This window comes from Pogonomyrmex barbatus, unplaced genomic scaffold (genome assembly GCF_055798465.1).
Source record: "Pogonomyrmex barbatus isolate J1 unplaced genomic scaffold, ASM5579846v1 scaffold4, whole genome shotgun sequence".
In the NCBI taxonomy this organism is placed as follows: Eukaryota; Metazoa; Arthropoda; class Insecta; order Hymenoptera; family Formicidae; genus Pogonomyrmex; species Pogonomyrmex barbatus.
In genome coordinates this window covers 4521596-4543812 of record NW_028297138.1, presented here as the reverse complement: position 1 = coordinate 4543812, position 22217 = coordinate 4521596, and the positions used below count along the sequence as shown (strand labels likewise).

General features: G+C 36.1%; 1 long non-coding RNA gene and 1 pseudogene across 2 annotated transcripts in view; both read right to left on the bottom strand.

Annotated features, from left to right (window-relative positions):
• Positions 1-15069: 15069 nt before the first annotated feature.
• LOC148935714 (uncharacterized) lies at positions 15070-17882 on the bottom strand (annotated as a pseudogene).
• LOC112552537 (uncharacterized) overlaps positions 15070-22217 on the bottom strand; it is a 30798-nt gene continuing 23650 nt past the window's right edge. Inside the window, exons 3-5 of one of the 2 annotated variants that reach the window (XR_016140126.1) lie at positions 19460-19517; positions 18211-18539; positions 15070-17996 (exon numbers count right to left, since the gene is read on the bottom strand). This is a non-coding gene — a long non-coding RNA (uncharacterized LOC112552537). The remainder of the gene's footprint in view (positions 17997-18210; positions 18540-19459; positions 19518-22217) is intronic. The other variant, XR_003096665.2, reaches the window with a different exon arrangement.

Genomic DNA, 22217 nt, shown 5'->3' with positions numbered 1-22217 from the left:
GTTGCGGAGCACTCAGCAGGTTCATGGCTGCCGAATAGTTTGGCAAAAATCTGCTTCTTCCCTGTTGGCTTCAGCCGTCGAACCTCTCGGGCTCTCTATGCGTTGCGGAGCACTCAGCAGGTTCATGACTGTCGAGTAATTCGGGAAATCTATTCTTTTGCCTTTTCTCTCCTCTCTTACAATTTTCTTTTTCCTTTTTTCATTTCTCTCCTCTCGGATCTCTCGGTTTCCTGAAATATTTCAGAGATAGCCTTAAGGTTTGCGACTAATGACATTTCCTTCATATTCCAAATCCATTCCTTTTAGTGAAAGCTGCATCATCCACACTCTCCGACCCTCAAAGACGGAGGCGAGCCCTGAAGAGGCTCCGTTACCGTCGGAACAAGCGAGGTCGCCAGACGGGAAGCTATCCTTTGCCTGGGACATCCGAGGTTTTAATACATCAAGAAACCACGAGTTGTTCCAGCAGGAGACCCCATTATTTATACCTTTCTTCTCCATCCTATTCCCCGATCAAACCAGCTGAATCTGGATCACCCCCAGATTTCAGTGTACTCTTCCCAGAGCGCCATGACCTCCAGACATACTCAGATTTCCGTACCCAGAAATCCTTGGACGAGTTCTGTGAACTACGGACTCCTTCCCCTCCTCCCCTAGACCTCACTAGCGAAAACCCGACCTCCTCTCAGAACAACCACACACATACACAGTCAACAACATACAATTTAAAATAGATTAATAACAAATTAAAAATACTAAACCTAACGATACATCCGTCAATTTTAGGAACACCCGAATTTCTGTACGTAACACCCTTCTTATTTTATATTTTTGTAAAAATATCGTCAATGAATATATTCCAACGTAAAAATAAAATATAATGATACAATATAATGATACGATCTTGTAGCTAATGTACGATCTTGATACGTAATTAACCTTGTATCGTTTTAAAATTATTAATTATATGTAAAATTTAAATTATTTATCGTTTAGTTATTCGCTCCCTCTTTCATTCCTCGTTATCCCAAGATTCGCGCATGGTCCTGTCCCTGGCAAAAGAGATTAAATTCTCTTGCCTAAATTACGGACCGACGGACGCACGTCACGCAGTCGAAGTCATAGCGTCTTTTTCAAGACGTTGACTCGTACTTGTGGCTCTGCACAGTGTGTCCGACTCGTAGGGACGCCTCAGCGCGGCCACCTGCGAGAGGGTATTTGGAGCGTCCTTCCAAGCCCCATCCATTAAAAAAAAAAATATATATATAAAAATATATTTACCTCGGGTTGGACGTAACAATATAAATATTCTTCTTTTCAAATTAATTATCCTCCAAAAAAAAATATCTACATCTCTCTTTTTACACATTTACAGGCTCAGCTTCGATGTTTTTCCTTACAAATTTTTTTTCCTTTCCTCAAATAGAGCTAATCTATCTAAATGTACTACTTTATTTTTATGTCTTTTTGTTTTTCGAATGCAATAAACTATATCATTCATTTTCCTAACCACTCATAAGGTCCTTCCCAATTACTTTGCAACTTGGGAGCCTTACCTCGCATTCTTTGAGGATTATAACCATATAAAAACCAAACATTCTGACCAGGCACAAAATTTAGTCGCCTATCCTTTCGATCGTAATTCATTTTTGTCCTTTGCGACCTTAAATTCATACGCAACATGATTCGCAACATTATGGATATGAATCATTTTCTTCCTCAATTTAAATGAATATTCTCCTTCTTGGGGAACATTACCGTTTTCAAGAGGACAACCACGAAGAAGATCTAACGGCAATCTCAATTCTCTACCCAAATTCAACTCTGCAGGAGTAAAATCTGTGACCTCATGCTTTGAAGATCTGTAAGCTAATAATCCTAAAAAGACTTAACGATCCCAATCTCTCTGGTCTTCTAAAACAAATTTAGATAAATAATTTAACAAAGTCTGATATTGTCGTTCCATCTGACTGTTAGATTCTGGATGAAGAAGAATAGTGCGATTTCCCTAAAATTCGACATAACTGGAACATTTGCGATTCGAAATTTCTTCCCTAATCCGTATGTATTTCCAATGGCACTCCATGCCTAGATACTATCTGACTCACAAAGACTTCTGCTACCGTACTAGCTTTGATATTTCTCAGTAGAAAAGCTTCCACCCATTTTGAGAAACAATCAAATTTTGAAAAACAATTATCAGTAACTACTAATAAATTTATTCCTGGAAGATAAAAAAGGAGCTTGTAAGGAACACATCTATCTGCATCCTCTCAAAGGGAACACCTACATTATAAATCTGAAAAGCAGACACATTTTCCAGCAGGACCTTTTTTAGCTACATAAACTTTACAGGTCCTGATCCAATGTTCTACATCTTTGCACGTCGCCCCCCCAAAAAACGCTTCCGAATCTTTTCAAGAGTTTTATTTACTCCAAACTAATTACTCCAATCCCCCTGTAGGAGAATCATGAGTCTCCTCCAAAACCTGTTGCATCATTTTATGAGGAACAATAATTTGAAGAATAACAGTTTTCAAATCAGGAGACTCTTATCTCTTACTTCATCCTTAATAACCAAAGAATCCCATTGAGACCAATAAATTTTCGAAGAAGCATTCCTGGAAATAATCTCATGTCGAAGAAGGCGTCTACTTTCCTTACTCCGAAGAATTTCAACAATCGAAGGATCTTCTAACTGCCCGCCAATCCTTCAATTCTCTTCCGTCTAAAACTATCCTTCCTAAATATTCCCTTTTGTTTTCCTCCTTTTTTCTTTCACTCTGGCGCAATAATTGCAGTCACTTTCCGTACAGGGGCATCTTGATAATTCATCAGCGTTCCCATGCGATTTCTCTGTTCGATGAGAAATTTCGAAATTATATTGCTGAAAACATTCCAACCAGCGGGCTAACTGACCTTTCAGTTCCCTAAAAGACATCAACCAACGGAGAGAAACACATCAGTTCTTATTAAGAATTCTCATCCATATAAATGGATGAAAACTTTTCAAAGAGTCAACTATTACTAACAACGCTCTACGAGTAACACAATAATTTCTTTCGGTTTTACTTAACATCCTCCTAAAAGCAATTACTCTCTCCTTTACTTCTTGAATCTGGAATAAAACAGCACCAATGCTATTTCGAGGCGTCAGTATCCAAAATGAATTTTCCTGTCTCGATTGGAAAAGATAAGACAGGGGAAGAAATTAAATATCGTTTAAGCTTTTCAAATGCCTCCTGACAATGCTCATCCCAAACAAACCTACACTGTTTCTCCGTCAAGGAAAATAGTTTTACAATTTGCGAAAATCCTCTAACAAATTTGCTATAATAGGAGCAAAACCCCAAAAAACTACGGACTTGCTTCTTATTCTGCGGAACAGGCCATTCCTGTACGGAAGCTAGAGTCAATAGAGATTCCTTCTTTCGAAACCTCATGTCCTAAATATTTAACTTTCCTTTCAAACAGGGAACATTTCTTTGGATTTATTTTTAAATTTGCTGCCCTGAGACGAAGAAAAACTTCTCGTAGATTAGCCAACATCTCTTCAAAGGTTTTACTGAAAATCACAACATCATCTAAATAAACCAAACAGATTTTATTTAATATCAGATGAAGAACCCTTTCCATTAATCTCTCAAAAGTCGCCGGAGCATTACATAATCCAAATCACAGTAAATTGCCACAAATTGTTATCTGTTGAGAATGCCATCTTTTCCTTATTTTTTGGACGAAGCTTCACCTGCCAGTACCCACTTTTTAAATCCAATGAAATCCGGAAACCAAGAATTTCCTGACAATCGATCAAGAAAATCATCAATTCTTGACAATAAGTAACAATCTTCTGGGTAACAATCATTCTCAGTGACTGCATTGAGCTTTTTGTAATCCACACAAAATCTCAACATCCCGTCCTTCTTCTTCACCATAACCGTAGGTGAAACCCAAGGATTATAGGATTCTTCAATCACCCCTTGCTGTTTCATCTCTTCAAGAATTTTCTCCATCTCATCTCGCATTTGTAAGGAAATACATCTAGGAGTCTACTTAATAGGACTTGATTTTCCTACAGAAATTGAGTGCTCTATTACCGAGTAATTTCCCGCTACAATATTTTCCGAGAAGATATCCTGAAACTCCTCGAGAAAAACTTTCCTTTTGTAAATCATTTAACCCTACCAAATTTCTATTGAAGAAATCTAATAAAAATTCAGGAATCTTCCTTTCTGGAAGACTAATACGAGAACAAGATAGGTTCTCCTCTTTTCCGGAATCGTCATTACTAAAAAGCGAATTGAATCCTATGTCCGACTTTAACAAAAAAATCTGTTCCCAAGATGCATTCATCCTCAATTTTCGCCACATATATCGGAAATTCTAAGGAAAATTTCCCTAACTCGATTTTAACATTTGTTTTAAAATCAAGAAGAACTTCTTGCTCAGTTGGATATTTCAATTTTCTATGCCCTACCAAAATTGTTGCCTTCCTGGCCTAACCAACTTTTTATTTAGAATCGAAACATCTGAGCCCATGTCAATTTTGAAAACACAATTTTGATTGTCTAACCTTCCTTGAAAACAAAAATTTCCTGATGTCTCACTTAAATTCCTGAAAGAAAAATTTCTTTCTCTTACAGTATTACATTTCCGCGACAATCCCTGCGTTACACCGCTGCAAAGCTCGGCGAGCCCGAGTTTCCCTTCCTTGAGTTAACTAATGAAGGGCACTCCGATCGGAAATGTCCCTTAGCTCCACATTGCCAGCATTCGTTGGCTTCTCTCTTAGGACCGGAAGTTTCTTTTTATTTACTATTAAAATTATTAAATTTCCCGCGATTTTGCTTATAATCACGTGCATAAATTTCTTCTTTATTCAAAAAGTTCCGTTCGTGTCCGACCTCAAAACTAATTTTCCCTTTTCAGTCCTTCTCCTGAAATTCGGGAAAACTATTTTCTTTAATAATTTTTACCGCCATGGTTCTTTCCACAGCGATCCTCAAAGATGTATGCTCTTCCATTTGAAGGATCTGCTTAATAAAACTGTCTGCCAACGCGACAATAAATTGCGAGCACGCAATTTTATTCTGTACGCCAGGAGAACACTCCGGATATATAAACGAGACAAACGCTCCAAGTCCGAGCCATATATATATATTACATGTTTGTAACGTCCAATTATATATAAATTGTTCATATTTTTAAAGATACATCCGTACCATGAGAAAAATTCACAATTCAAATAATTCACAAATATACAGCACCATAACGATTTTACAAATAAAATGTTATTAAAAATTTTTTATTCTTTTTATAATTAAATTTATCAATCATATATTTCATGTTGTAAGAAAGATAAAAAAAAGGAAGCAGGAGTATATAGCATTTCCTAATGGAGAGTAGCTGGGAATCGAATCCAGGCTCTTCGCAAATCTTGCCACTTTAATGCAGAATTCCATTGCTTCGATTCTAATATTTCTGATGTATGCACGATTGAAATAGTTAACAAAATGTGCGTATACAGACATTTGCGAAAAGAACTATACTTTATTGCATTATTACATACACAATTTATTACATAATTCATTCTCTTGTTTACTATTGTTTATTACATCAAATTTATTTCGGATAAATTTATTTCTCGAAATCGGCTGCTGCAATATAGGCCGATGCGAGGCGTACACACATACGCATACACACACAAGACAAAACACGTACATGTGCGCTCGGCGCTCGGCAACATTGGGTTGGCCGAAGAAAATAGAAATATCATCCTACTCTCTCGCACCGAACAGGAATATCATTATACTCTCTCGCGCTCGCATACGAGAAAAAAATAGAAATATTATCATACTCTCTCGTGCTCCATGCACCGTGCGGTCATCGAGCGTCTCCGACGTTACCTAGTCACCGCTTGTTATGATTGATAAATATATTATGAATTAAAAAGAGTAAGCAGATATGGAATCGATGTATGAAGAAATTCGAAAATTATTATATATAATCATAAGCTTTACTTATTTTAATAATCTGTTATATAATTTTATATGTTATATAATATGTTATATGTTATATTATTTTATATGTTATATAATAAAAGATTATAATAACTATTATATAATAAGATTATAATAACTGCAGAGTATAATAATAAAATGAGTAAGAATAAATACGAAATTATTTTCTTATTATAATCTTAGGGTATATATTCCGACTCTTAGAAATGGAAAATTTTTTATATTTCGGATAATTAATTACAAATTCAACAAATTACGCATATTTTTGCTTATATCAAATAAAAAGGAGAGAGAAAAAAGAAATAATATAATTTGATTTCATTTATCGTTTAATAAATGTCGAATTTGTAATTAATTACTCAAAACTATGAATGATGAATTTCTTAGAGATTTTCGGAACATATATTATACATTTATACTGAGAAAATAATTTTATACATATTCTTATTTATTACACAAGTATAATTTTTATACATAAAATTATACACGATTATATATAACGATTTTCGTTTCTCTTCATTGTTAATGTCTGTTTATTTTTTTCAATTCATTCACTATACTACGTTAGCAACAGTAAATGATAATCAAAAGACGCTGGATGATCGCACGGCGCATACTGCGCGAAAGAGTACGATAATATTTCTATTTCCTTCTTATAAGCATCGCGAGCGCGAGAGAGTACAACGATGTTCCTTTTCTCTACTCACGGCGCTTCGGTGCGAGAGAGGATGATATTTTTATTTTCTTTGGCCAACCCAACATTGTCGAGCGCCGAGCGCACATGTACGTGTCTCGTCTTCTGTGTGCGTGCGTCGCGCATGAAAACCCGCCGCGGTATGGTCAAACAATCAGAATCGAGACAGAGCGTGACAAAGTTACGTGCTCTAAAAAAAGCGCTCTTTTTATAACCATTTTACCCACAATTATATTTTTATAATTAGTGCAATGGTGAAAAGTGTGTCGTCAGAAGCGTCTATTTGGACGGTACTGATAAAAATTATAATGGACGATTCTAACAGTACTTGCAAAATGAATGCCAGAAGCGTCAGTTCTGACAGTACTGGTTATTACAAATAAATTATATGTAAACAATCAGAGAGACAAATAAAAATCAAAAGCGTCTGTTTGGACAGTACTGATAAAAATTATAATCAGAAGCATCTGTTTGATGGCAAAATGAATGCCAAAAATATCTATTCGGACGATACTACCGATTGTTACAAATGAATTTGTAAACGTAATTTGTAAACAATTGGAGAGATACACACCACACACACATACGCACACGCACACGCACGCACGCACGCACGCACGCGCACGCGCACGCGCACACACACACACACACACACACACACAGGATGTTCCAAAACACATTTGGAATACACTACGTGATTTTTTATTTTATGCTAAAAGAAATAACTTTTTCTTTTAGCAAAATTGCATGCGACGAGTAATTTTTACAGTAAATCAAATTAAAAATGACGAATGAGTGCACGTATGTGCGTAGCGGTCAAGGCCGGCGGGCGTTCCTCAGGCCGACCTGGGACTTAATCTTTAATGACTTCATGTACTATTGTTAAAACATAATACATGTACTATTGTTAAAATATAATACAAGTTAACAAAATAAGTATTCGTATTCATCCTTTACGTAACGATTCAATAAAAAAATTGTCTGATTTCGTAGCATTATCTGGAAATAAAAATAAATGTAAATTATATGGTGTATAAACTGAGCATTCTATTATTTTATTATATTTTAATTATTTTTTTATTGTCGTATGCGCAATTGTATATGACAATAAAAAAAATACTGAATTTAACGAATATTTATTAATTACGTGAATACGTAATCACGAAAAGTTAAAAAATTGATTTTTTTATAATAGAGTCTAAATAATTCGTTAAATTCAGTATATTTTTTTATTGTTATATGCAATTATGCAGTAATTAAAATAATAGAATGCTTCATACACCATATTATTTACATTTATCTTTATTTCGAGATAATGCTACAAAATCAGACAATTTTTTTATTAAAGCGTTAAAGAATGAAAACAATACTTATTTTGTTAATTTTTATTATATTTTAAACAATATAGTACATGAAGTCGTCAAAGATTAAGTATCAGACCGCGCCAGCCTGAAGAACGCGCGCCAGTCCTGATCGCTACGCACATACGCGCACTCATTCATCACTTTTATCTGTTCCACTGTAAAAACTACTCATCGCACGCATTTTGCTAAAGGAAAAAGTTGTTTCTTTTAGCATAAAGAATCACGTAGTGAGAGACCAACATCGATCTGGAGTACCAGTCGTGGGGATTCGAAAGAATACATGTATATATGTATATTGTAATATATGTATATATATATATATATATATATATATATATATATATATATGTATCATTGTATTGTTGACGTGTTATTCTAAATACGTTATTTGCGATAAATATTATCACATGCCTCGGTAGTCGAAGAGATAAGATGCCTGCCCGGTAAGCAGGAGATTCAGGTTCGATTTCTGGCTGAGGTGGTATTTTTTTCGCAAAATAATTACGAGTTTTCACGACTGGTTCGTGGTCGGGCCCCATCGTGACGCCCCTCCCTTCTTATTTGGGACCCCTTTTTGGACGCATTAGAGTGGAAAATAAATTGCATGTAAGTGTAGCACGCGGATGTTACAAAAGTGCGGGGGTCGTGGGCATGGCAGTTCGGAGTAAGGCTCTACGTTAAAATATTTGGGGCCATACTCAGTTTTTACAATATAAATAAATGAACAAAAAAAATAATAAAATATTATAAACAAACAATTATATAAGTGTAAAAGTGTTAAATCTTAAGCACGGTAGGCTCAGAGAGATAAGTAAGGGGGAGGGGAGCAAGGGGGAACAATCGATATTTAAGTGGTAATGGGTAGATCATATTAATCCATGCGACTTACTACTGCGATGATTATAAAGAAATGTCGTTGCAGGTTGATCGGCTAGAGACAAGCGAGGGTCGGGACTAGCGGTCAGTGGTTCTCTGCGGGATGCTCCAGAAGAAAGGGACGCACAAAAAAAATACTCTCGTTTAGAAATAAATAACAATTTAAAGAAATTACAAGTTTATTTTAATTCACCCGTCTCGATATTAGTACTTGAATAAGATGATATTAATACTGAATCTGCGATTACTTCGGCGAGAACCGACAAAGCTAAACCGAGAATAAAAGTGAATGCGAACAAACGCGCAGGTACACGAATGTCCGAAAAAGATTTAAGATTGTTCGTGAAAAAAAACTAATGGATCAGAGCGCGTGAAAACTGTCGGTCAAAGAGCAAGTACGAAGTGCGAAAATGCGTTTCCTCCGGGGAGGATCTTGGTAAAAAGCTGTCGCGAGGTGGGGCTTCGGTTCGGAAATTAAGAATATCTCGCGGGTCTTTAACGAATAGGAATTAGCGAGTCATTAGAGATGTGGGGGGAGTTAGCCTATCATATAGTTCAGAATTTTGGAAAAAGAGTCTGATTGATACGGGAAGGATTTTTAGAGATAGTTAGATAGTGGGCCTGAGCCTTTATCAACATATGGTATTATCTAAATATTTGTGACCAAATGGGTGATCGGCGGATTAAATAACCGACGCCACGAAGGCGGTTATTCGAGTATGGAGCCTGCCATGAGGGAAAACAGATACCTACTCTGACGATTTATGATTTTCCGTCGTCGTCAGTGCACTAAGGATTTCTTTGCGTTCGGCATATAGCTCAAGTGTTATTTTAGCTTAGTTGCAATTCAATCGGATTTTATTTGTTAGTTCGAAAAACGAGCCCTCAACGGTCTGAGCGCGGTTCATCTGTTCGGCAGACGGAGTTAGAGCTCGTAAAAATTATCTTAGTTTACAGAATGATTTTTTTTATGCTGTATCGGAACTCGCCCTGAAAAGAGAGAAGAATCGTGAAGTCCGCCGGACGTAACACATGTGTTTTCATTTATTTAGTAAAATGATAAAAATTAATATGACAGTAAACGGAATTAGTCATGTCGATAATATAGACTTTTGTTGCAAGGCAACCTAAATAAAGTAATCCGACTTCGCGACATCGCCGACTAGTGAGAATCCCAAGGATTCTGATTAACCCGAGAATTAAAATATGTAATTAAAATATAAATTAAAAATAATAAAGAATAATGCGCGATTGCAACTGATATGCAATTCGGCAAGGACGCTGACTCCGACAACACGTGTCGAAACGCTGACGCACCAAACAACGACACGAGGACGCGCCGAGGCCGCGTAACAGCGGACCGATAAAAGAGCGACGAGAGTATCAGGCGCGGACTTAGAATCAGAGGCGCGGACGTACGAATGCCGACGTGTAGGACTGGTCAAGGAATTGTGATAGTTCGCGGATGATTCGATAATAACGAACATCAAGTGTATAATAAAAGGTGTTTATTTCCAAATTGTGTGGCTACTTCTCCCCTTCCGTCCCCTTTCGTTGCGCCCGGAGCGACACAACAGATTGGTGGCAGCGGTGGGATCCTAAGTGCCGGAATATCAGGAAGCAGCCATCATCATTCTCTTGAGACGTTCTGGAATCTGGAAGGAAAAGAGGACACAAAGTTGAGAACCAGTCGCGCCATCCAGCAGGGACACCCGGTAGAGCAGCTAGCGAGCGTATCAGTGACATCGGAGAAAGCGCTGACCTACCGCAACAAGCGAACAAACGCCGCAGCATGCGAATTGCGACCGTACTGTAAGTCATAGGAAATTAAAAGCGAGCGTGATAGATATTAAGCAAAGCGGTAAAATAGATGTCGAACGAAGACATCAATCGAACATCCCTCGAAAAACGCATCGTGGTTACATAGCGATACAGGCCGCCGTGCGTTTATTGTTAGTCCGAGCCCTCCGAGCCCCGCACAGGCGGAAAACATGAGCGATCCACGCGATAACGTGCGTCGTAATTTAAACAACTATTATTCCGACGATAGCTTAGAGAGCCAAACGGAGTTACATTCTAATATTGTAATTGAACGCGTGTTCTCAGCGACATTGATAAGTTTACTGCCGAGTAACGAGAGACGCGACGACTTATTACGCCGACAGACGCAAGATCTGACGTAAATAACGATACGAACGCAAGCAACCATGGAAAATTTTCGCTGACATCCTACCACAGCAGCGTATTCGATCCGACCGAATTCCATACTGCGAGACGCAAGCCAGATAGAAATAGCAAATCAGCCGTCAGGCATGCCGTTACGACCGATCGCAGAAGATCGACGTGTAACCGATATAGAGTTAGTGGACGAAGCAAAGCAAATGAGAGCCACTTTAAATCAGTCACACTGAAAAACCGATCTAGAAACCTCGCGCAACTCGCGGGACATGATGCTAACAGAAATACTGGAAGAAATGCGAGCGTTACAGAACCGTATGAGCCAGCTAGAGATGACAAATTATAATCGGGATACAGACGTGGGAATTAATGAAACTGTATACGGGCGTACGATGAACGACGTCCGGAACTCGCGAGATCCCGTGTACATGCGATTAAAAGAAGCTTGCGACATGATTCCGGAATTCGACGGAGCTTCGCACAAACTGCCGGAATTCCTAAGCGCGGCAACGTATGCCATGAAAAACACAAATCCAAGAGAGGAAAGTACGCTATTAGAAGCAATATTATGCACAAAATTAAAAGGAATAAAAAATTAAAAGGAAGAGCCATTTCCAAATGTGAGATATACGCAACTTTGCACAATTAAAGCAAGAGCTGGAAGTGTGCTATTTCAGCAAAAAGAGTACCACACATTTGCAGCTAGAATTCAATACATTGAAACAAAAGCCGGGAGAATCGACAAGAGCGTTCGGATTACGCACAGAAATTAGCCTTGGAATGATATGAATCATGATCGATGGGCGACAAGACAAAACAGAATCGAAGAGAGCGATCTTAGAAACTACAACAACAAGCTTTATATAACTTTCAGCTAAGATTGCAAGACGATATAAAGTTGTTAGTGCGCGCGCAACATTACACGACGTTGCAAGATGCCATAGCCAGCGCGAGCACGGAGGAAAAATTTAAAGGAATTTCGCACGTCCGAAAGCGAATATATCCCACCCACTCGCCTGCGAGAATAGACTACCGCAATGTCACAAATGCGGAAAAACGGGGCACTATGGCCGAGATTGCCAAACGAATAAATACACGAGTCGATTACCTCTACTACAACTAGACAGACAGCCGCGTATAAACACAATGAGTAAATATTGTACGCATTGCAAAAAAACAGGACATAATCGTACAGAATGCTGGATACTTCACGGTAAAACCGAAAAAGGCCAATTCAAAAATAGTAATGCATATAATAATGCGAATAAAACGCGAATAAATACTGATAAGAATAAATAATGATAAAGACGAAGCGAGATAAACTGCGAAAAGAGAGCGCTGACTCAGCGTAGCAGTTAAGCAGCAGTAGCGGTGAAAAAAGCGACAGACCGAAGGTTATGCGCACGGTCAGGAAGTATCAAGTTGCACAAGTAACGCGAAGAAAAGCGCACAACGGGCTAGAATTGGTAACACTACCAATAAAAGAAGTAAAAAAGGGTAAGGCAACTTTTCTACTAGATACCGGTGCTACCCTCACCTTGATGAAAATCGGAAATTTCAAAAGCGAAACTCCGGTGCGTGAAAAACGCATTGCGTTAACCGGCGTGACGGAACATAAGATCCACACGCTAGGAAAAGTGAAATTAACAATAAAATTAGGAAAAAAAGAAATTCACCACTCAGTATACGTGGTGAGAGATGATTTCCCTATGGATTACGAAGGAATACTCGGAATTGATTTCCTAGCCAAACAAAAGGGAAGATGCGATCAGGGAAAAAAGATATTAACTATCAGCAAAACAAATCTAAAATTGTAACCATACCAAAAGGTACTGTTGAAATCACGTAGCGAAACAATAATCAAAGCATTTACCAATAGAAATCAAGTAGGGATAATAAAGACAAGAGCAACCGAAACCAAGAGTATTTATCGGATGCTGTCTGGTGGACTCCAAGGAATTCATCTGTCCGATAAGTATAATAAATACGATAGAAGAACCTGTTGAATTAATATCCCAATGGTAAACTTAGATAGAAACACTGAAGAGATAGAAACACGGAGCACTGAAATGCTCAATACGATGAAAAAAGACACCGAGACTATAGGCGAAAGGAGAAAACGAGTGCGAGAACAATTACACAAATCACCTCAACATTGAAGTGAAAGAAACGTTGGAGCAAATATGTAATGATTATGGTGATATATTTCATTTGGAAGGTGACTCACTCTCGCACACGACCGCGGTGCAACATGAAATCACTATGCGCACGGATAGCGCACCGGTCAATGTCCGACAGTATCGCCTGCCTGAGAAGCATAAAGCGAAGGTGGACAAGCAGATAACAAAAAAGCTCGAGGAAAAAATTTTTCGACCAAGCACAAGTCAGTGGAACGCACCAATATTGGTAGTTCCAAAGAAGGCCGGTGCGTCCGGAATACCTAAAACTACATATTGTCGTAGATTTTCGAAAACTAAATAATTTAACGATAAGAGACTTGTTTCCGTTACCGAATATTACGGACATCCTCGACCAGCTCGGGAATGCGAAATACTTCTCGACACTAGACCTCGCGTCAGGTTACCATCAAATAGTAATGCACGACAAAGATAAAAACAAAACGGCTTTCTCCACGCCGTACAGGCATTACGAATTTAATCGAATGCCTTTCGGGTTAAAAAATGCACCCACCACGTTTCAGCGATTAATGAATTCGGTGTTAGCGGGAATACAGAGCATAAAATGCCTTGTATATTTAGACGACATCGTCGTTTACGGACCAAACTTAAAGGAGCGTAATAAGCGAAGTGTTTCCAAAAATTGAGAAATTATAATCTGAAATTACAGCCAAACAAATGCGAATTTCTAAGAAAAGAGATGACATATTTAGGTCACATTATTTCGGAAAACGGTATAATCCCGGATCCATAAAAAATAACGGCTGTAACAAACTTTCCAATATCCAAGAAAGTGAGGGATATACAGTCTTTCAGGATTAGCTGGGTATTAGGAGATTTATCGAAAATTTTTCGAAAATCGTAAAACCACTAACGAAATTAACTAGAAAAGACGAAAAATTTAATTGGGCGGCAGAACAACAAAACGCATTTGAAACATTAAAAGAGAGGCTGACGACCGCGCCAGTTCTGAGTTATTCCGATTTTACAAAACAATTTATATTAACAACAGACACATCCGGTTATGCCATCGGAACGGTATTATCGCGCATTATTTTATCGTCTGTTTTTAGGCTTTTTTGTTAATAGCCTTGATAATATTTTATATCATCTCTTGTACGATCTGACTTGCGATCGATCACAAGTTTATTTAACTCTAATCGATGTGAGAACATTGAGCTAAAAAACATTACGTTTTTTTAGTTCACTTATCGTTACATATAATAATATGTATAATGATATTATATTAATTCACTTATCAAGTACAATTGTGTTAATCACCATAACAATCAAACGGCATTTTGCATAAATATTTGTCGCTTATGAGATCTAATAAATACATACTGAGCATTTATTTCAAAGAGTTGAATACAAAAATATTTCCCGTATCCTATGAATTGTTGAATTTGAGTATATTTAAAGTTTTCATCAGATAATAAAGGTTCCTCCTGCACCATAATCTCTTGTACTAGAATTAATACTGTTGTATGAGAAACATTTATAATCTTTTTTATAATCTTTTTTGATGGTAATCGTTTCATCACGAATTAAGATAAATTAATCATTATGTTTCTTATTAACTGCATAATCTGCAGTACAATATCTTATATCATTATATAACATTCATTTAAACGACGTATAATGTTTTAAATCCAAATTGTATTGATCTAATAAAATGCTACAATTTTTTTTGTAGAACATCTTCAAAAAAATGTACGAGGGTAGTCTGAAAAGTTTTGAGCCTAACATAGAAACAAATATTTTTTCAGTCAAATATAGTTTTATTTTTCAACATAATCTCCTTTTAAGTCGATACACTTTTCTCATCGATACTCTAATCTCTTTAACCCCTCCAAATAGTAGTTGGCGTCTTGCTCTGCAAAATAGGCGTTTACGTATGCGATGACCTCCTCGTTCGATGAAAATCTTTGTCCTCCAAGCGAAACTTTAAGCTTAGGAAACAGGAAAAAGTTGCTGGGGGTCAGATCTGAATACGGTGGGTAGTCAACTAATTCGAAGTGTAGTTCGTGAATTTTGGTCATAGTGACCGCCGAAGTGTGAGCAGTTGTCTTGATGGAACAGCACTTCCTTCTTCTTCAAATGCGGCCGTTTTTTTGCAATTTCTGCCTTTAGCTTATCAAGTAATGATGCATAATATGCTCCCATTATTGTTTTATCTTTTTCAAGATAGTCGATACACACAATTCCGTGATCATCTCAAAAAACAGTTGCCATTATCTTCCCAGCTAATGGAACCGTCTTCACCTTTTTCGGAGCAGGTTCACCCTTCAGTCCACTGTTTTGACTGTTCTTTTGTCTCTGGAGTGTAGTGGTGGATCCAAGTTTCATCTATAGTTATAAGTCGACGCAAAAAATCTGACTCGTTTCGCTTGAACCGCTCCAACAGGGCCTTGGAAATGTTCATTCGAATTCGTTTTTGATCCAAAGTGAGCAAGCGCGGCACCCAATGCGCGGATAGCTTGCGCATATCCAATTCTTCAGTCAATATATGACAAACGCGTTCTATATGTCCATAGCCTCTGCTATCTCTCTAACCTTGATTCGATGGTCGTCCAGTACCATTTGGTGAACATTTTCGATCAGCGGTTATCAGCGGTGGTCACAGTTTTTGACCGTCCCGAACGCTCATCATCAGCCAAGCTGGTACGACCACGTTTAAATTCAGTTGCCCATTTTTTTACAGTGGCAAATGATGAGGCAGAGTCCCCGTAAACAGCGTCCAACTCGATTTTAATTTGCGCAGGCATATTGCCTTTCAAATGTAAGAATTTAATCACAGCATATTCAATTTTTTCCATTTTTATAAAAACACTGACATCGACTGACACAAACGACTGTCAAACAACAACTGAGCGTCCAAAATGGCTGAAATTTTCACAAAAGTCTTTCAAAGCGTATACTATTGTAGTACTAGAATGGTTTTGGCGAGTAACGTCTTCATGTTAAGGCTCAAAACTTTTTAGATTACCCTCGTAATTATTAATTTTGTTGATATTAATTCATTGCACAAAATAAGTAAATGACTATATATATCAAAAACTTGCGAGCTATTTGCTTTATAACTTGACCTGGACTATGCAACAACTGCAACAAGTGACGATTTTGTCCTTCATATACAAAAGCATTATAGGTTCAAAGTGGGTCCAGTTAAGAACACTTTGAGCAATGTGAATTAGAAGATGCACATTTAACACCATTGATGTTACACCAAAGTATTTGTTAAATAAGAAAATGTAGTAAGTTAAAAATAACTTATGCGCCTGTACAACATCTTTTTTAATAATAAACTTTTGTAGAAGAATATTTGTCGCTTTTGATAACATAGCAAGATGCTTCAAATATTTTTTTCTTAAAAATCCTCTTAAACATGGTACACAAAAAAATTAATCAAGATCTCCATTCAGATGCTTTCCAAATATTAATTTGTGAAAGAGAACGAACAAATCTAATAATAGAAGTCAAAGCGCATATATTGGTAAAACGCATTCATCAATGGCAGATATTATGTGCTTCATAGCTATTTTACCATTGTCTCCTACTTTCCAAAACTTTTTACGATTGCAATCAAAAAGCAATTCTGTATGCAACCAAATTACACCCAAAAGAATGCAGTGCATATAATCTGGTACAAAACCAGCTATCAAGTTAAAGAAACATAGTTGTAATAATGGTGTTGGTCCTTCACGCCTTTTATATTTTTTTTTATATTACGTTCATTTCGTTTTGCATATGTTTTTTGACTGTCTTTTCTGGTAGAGTCTGTTGTTCGCTCAGGTGTTTTTGATATACATGGGGGAAATCTCTGCCCTTTTAGAGTATGTTCAGCTTTTTGATAACAAAATGTGCATGCATAATAAGCATTAATGCCATATATTTAACATCTGAAATCGAGCAACAGAATCTACAACAGCACATAAAGGAATTGTTTTACTTATCACATATTTTCCGTTTATGATTCCATTGAAAACCGTGAAAAGACAATTTGTTAGCTTGTTCTACAAAAGATTATAAGAAGATATTTTGATTTGGGTCCTGGCTGGAAGATATTTTTTCGCAAAATAATTACGAGTTTTCACGATTGGTTCATGGTCGGGCCCCGCCGTGACGTACACCCTCCCTTCTTATTCGAGCCATGCTTGATGCAATCTCTCCTGCCGCGCACCAGGAGGATTATTTGTATATTTGCTAATGACGTTGGAGGGTGTCGCCGCTGCAGTCCGACCTGCATTTATCGAGAGACTAGGATCATCATTTCTCTGGAGTGGGGATTCGAGAGAATATATGTATATATGTATATTGTAATATACATATATCATTGTATTGTTGATGTGTTATTCTAAACATGTTATTTGCGATAAATATCATCACATGCCTCGGTAGTCGAAAGGATAAGATGCCTGCCCGGTAAGCAGGCTCTAGGTTCGATTCCTGGCTGAGGTGGTATTTTTTCGCAAAATAATTACCAGTTTTCACGACTAGTTTGTGGTCGAGCCCCGCTGTGACGCACACGCTTCTTTCTTCTTCCCAACATATAATCCGGAAAGTAACACATGTTTACTTCTTTCTTTTGGTGACAATTCATTAATTGTAAATGGGCCATATCATTTTACCACAAGATGTACCCATAGGAATATCGTCGTCGTTAAATGAATACGAAAAATTATACCTATGTGAAAGAACATTATCATTGTCAAAATATTTTTTATATTCTGCTCCATCATATATGTCTTCTAAAGCAACATCATTAATTTTTGAACGATTAAATCTATAAGTCATAAGAGAATCAATATAGTATGCTGTATTTTTAAAAAATGTTTTCTAAATTGAGATTCTAAATCTATATAATTGATCTATATAATTAAAATACATATATTTATTACTTGGAATTCTTTCTTCTCTATACATGGCATTTATCATTTTCAGTATATCAACTTGCGCTTGCTATATTAAATTATGTCTTAATCCTAAAGTTAAACACATAAGTATTACATCTTCCACGGTTACTTTGGTACACGGACATAGAGTATATTTCTGATTTTATCTTTCTTCCTAAAAATTTTATTCTTCATTGATAATGATGCTTGAAGACTGTTGACAAGAAGATGGCTCAGATGCATGTAAATGTGGAGAAATTTGTGCGTTGTCTTCCAGAACTTCAAATTGATTTTCCAAAATTATAATTTTCACAAAAATTCCTCTGATATTCCTGAAATAATAACTTTTTTGAAATCAAATGCATACGAAGTCGTATGGTAGGATTCATGTAATATTAATGCGAGTAAGATATTTTATCGACTGCATGTGCTTCTGTGCTTTCGTCCAGTTTGCTATAAAACAGTATCTTGCTCGCAGAATGCACCGAGATTAATCCAATAATGATATTAAATACTTATGAAGCCAATAACGAGATCTGTCTTATAGAGCTTAATGCTTTAACTTTTACTGTTTGTTTTGTATGTACAGTGCAGACAGTAATATCGGACGAAAAACAATGGAAGAATGTGAAAGACACAGCTTTCTCGGAGAATAAACACATTATTATATGCTCATATACGCAGCACATAATACTAACAATAAGCGTAAGAAAAATAATATTAATTCTTTAGATCAATGGCAATCTGACTTATCAGCCTAATATAATTTATCGATAATTACATGTATTGGGTCGGTAAGTCAGATTGTTAATGTGCTTCTTTTTTAAAAAAAACTCCGTCTTCTAGTCTTTCATTGTTTTTTGTCTGGTGTCACCGTCTGCACGGAATCCATATACTGTACATGCAAAAGAAGCAGTTGAAGTTAAAAGAAACATTAATTTCTCGTCTCATACTTTCATGAAAGTAGAGACGAGAAATTAATGTTTCCTTCATTTCATGTTTCCTTCTTTCATTTTATGAAAGTATAAGACAGATCTCGTTTTTGGCTTTGTAAGTACTTAATATCATTATCAAATTAATTACGATACTCTGTATCACAGAAACAAGTTCCTCCAGTCCGTCATAAAACGACATCTTACTCACATGGTATATACTATCGGTATTATACTAATCATCTCATGTGATTTCGTATGTATATCTTATAAAAGTTTTTATTTTAATCTAGAATAAATCAATGATAGTTAACACTTTCCTGTTATTGACTGTTTACCATTGGTTCCGTAAGATTTCGAATCCTAATAAAACCGCTGCCGCTATTTTCGTGACAAACAAAAATTAAGGTTCAGTTTCCATAATCAATATGACAAGACTTAATTATTTTTGAAATTTGTTTTTATTATAACGTTTGCATAAAATATTTTCTTCAAATTTTATAAAAAAATCGTATTTGTAAAATAACTTAATATGTTTATGCATGTAATCAATAAACTTATCTTTTTACACTTACTATAATAATTTTAAAAAAATTAACTTTGTCCTTATTTTTTAATAATATTTTTGTAATATTTATTTTTCAATATAACACAGTTATTAATTGTTATCTATGAGTTATGTGTACACTTAATTAAAAGCAATTACAAATATAATAGCATTTTGAAAATAGGAAATTCTATCTATTTTTTTATTTACTATTTTTTATTTACTATTACAAAGTTTATAAAACAAGCAACTCTTTTCCTTCTTTGATAGATTTATACCTTTTTCTTTCTTTCAATTAATAGATTAATATCACAACATGTGATAAATAATTTGTTATTTTAAGTAAGATAATTTCAAATTGTTTCTACTTTAATCATATATAATACATAGGTATTGCTTTTACAGTAACTATTATAACAAAAATATAAAATTTTTGTAGAAAAAATAAATAATAACTTAGTAAAATAAATAATAACTTAATAAATAATAATAAATAATAACTTAGTAGGCAAATATAACACTAGCGGCATATCCTCAGAAACAGAAAATAAGGTGTATTTTAGTGTATTTTTCTTTTTTATCATAATCTTTTTATAACATAAATAATATAAATAGCAGATTTATAACATTTTATAATAAATTCTTTTTGTTAGGTACATTTTGGGAGTAATTTTTATTGTACTCAAACTAGCTTTATGCAATGGAAAGAGCAAAAAATGATTGCAATTAGACTCTGTGGCTCTTCTTATTGGAGTTTTTGGCGAAAATGCTAAATTAATGAGGATTTATCCTCGAAAGCCAAGATTAAAAAAGTTTCCGCTTGGATTCTTAATGCTAGCTCAACATAAATATTCAATTGTTATAAACTGCTACGTTTTCTTTTTATATTAATTAATTATTCATCTTTACGTTTTAGATTTATACAGACAGTAATTGAAAGATAGTAATTATGAAGATGATATTGATGAAATGGTCAAATCACTATTAGCTTATCTCTCAGATCGAGCATTGGACCTTGGAGGAGGAAGAAATATATCTTCCCATAAAACGCTTTGTTACGTCGTGACAACTGCGATTCTTCTCTTTCGGGTATCAATTATTAGAATTTAATTAAGCGAGTAAACGGGTGACACATGTTTTGTTACGCTGTTAGATCGCAACGGTTACGCAACTGATCTCTTCCGGGGATCGGTTACTAGAATTCGGCTAAGCAGATAATCCCTATTATCCTAATCGCGGAAGAACAATATGTGTACAGATGTTTTCCTCAACGAAATCACACACACACATACACATATATATATATATATATATATATATATATATATATATATATATATATATATATAGCGCCCTTAAAGGCACTACTGCTATTTCTTTTTTTTTACTCGGCCAGAATAGTTTTCAGTCAATTTGTCAGTAATTCAATCAGTCGGTGTCAGTCGAAATATTTTTTTTTCACCAAGTACAAGTGACCAAGTTTCTTGGTGATATCGCTTCCACCTTCATCACCTCGCAGGTCCCAAGTCTCCGGCATTCCAGCTAGAATAACAGTAAGTTTAACTACACATAGTTTTCTAATAATAACTCTTGGGTCTCTTCTCTTTATATTTTCTCATTTCTCCCTTACGTCCTTTCTATCCTCTGCCGTTTCTCCTTACATTCTACTCCCCTTTTTCTTTCTCTTTTTCTCTTTGCTGTGGCTGTCGAATCTCTCTGGCTCCCTATGCGTTGTGGAGCACTCAGCAGGTTCATGGCCACCGAATAATTCGGGAAATCTACTCTTTTACAATTTTCTCTTTCCCTTCTTCATTTTTCTCCTTCGTCGAACCTCTCGGCTTCCCAACATATTTCAGAGATAGCCTTAAGGTTTACGGCCAATGATATTTCTCTCACACTCCAACAATTACTCTCATTAATCCATTTCTTCCAATGAAATCTACATCATCCTCTCTTTCCGACTCAGAGACGGAGGCGAGCCCTGAAAAGGCTCCGTTATCGTCGCAATAAGCGAGCTCGATCAGCCAATTACCCCTCGGCAATATCCGAGGTTTCTACACGGACTGACGAAACTACGAGTTGCTCTGGCACAACACTTTATTCACCGAGTATTTCCCCTCCGTCCTATTCCCCGATTAGACCATCTGAGGCTGGGTCACCTCCAGATTTCAGCGCACTTTTCCCGGAGCGTCATGACCCGGATTTCCAAATCCAACATTCAAATTTCCTCACTAAGGAATCCTTGGATGAGTTCTGCGAACTCCGAACTCCTTCCCCTCCCCCTCTAGACCTCACCACCAGAAATCCAACCTCCTCCTCGAAACAATCACACACATACACGGATACCAAAATATAAATTTAAATATATAAAATAATCCAACGTAGAATAAGAAAGAATTATAAAATGTGGATAAACATACAAATATAATTGAATTATACAAAAACCGAATAATGTATTCGTAAATTTTCTAGAATATTCAATCATATATAACATTTTTTTTTATCAAATGTAAATATACCTTAAGCAAATGTAT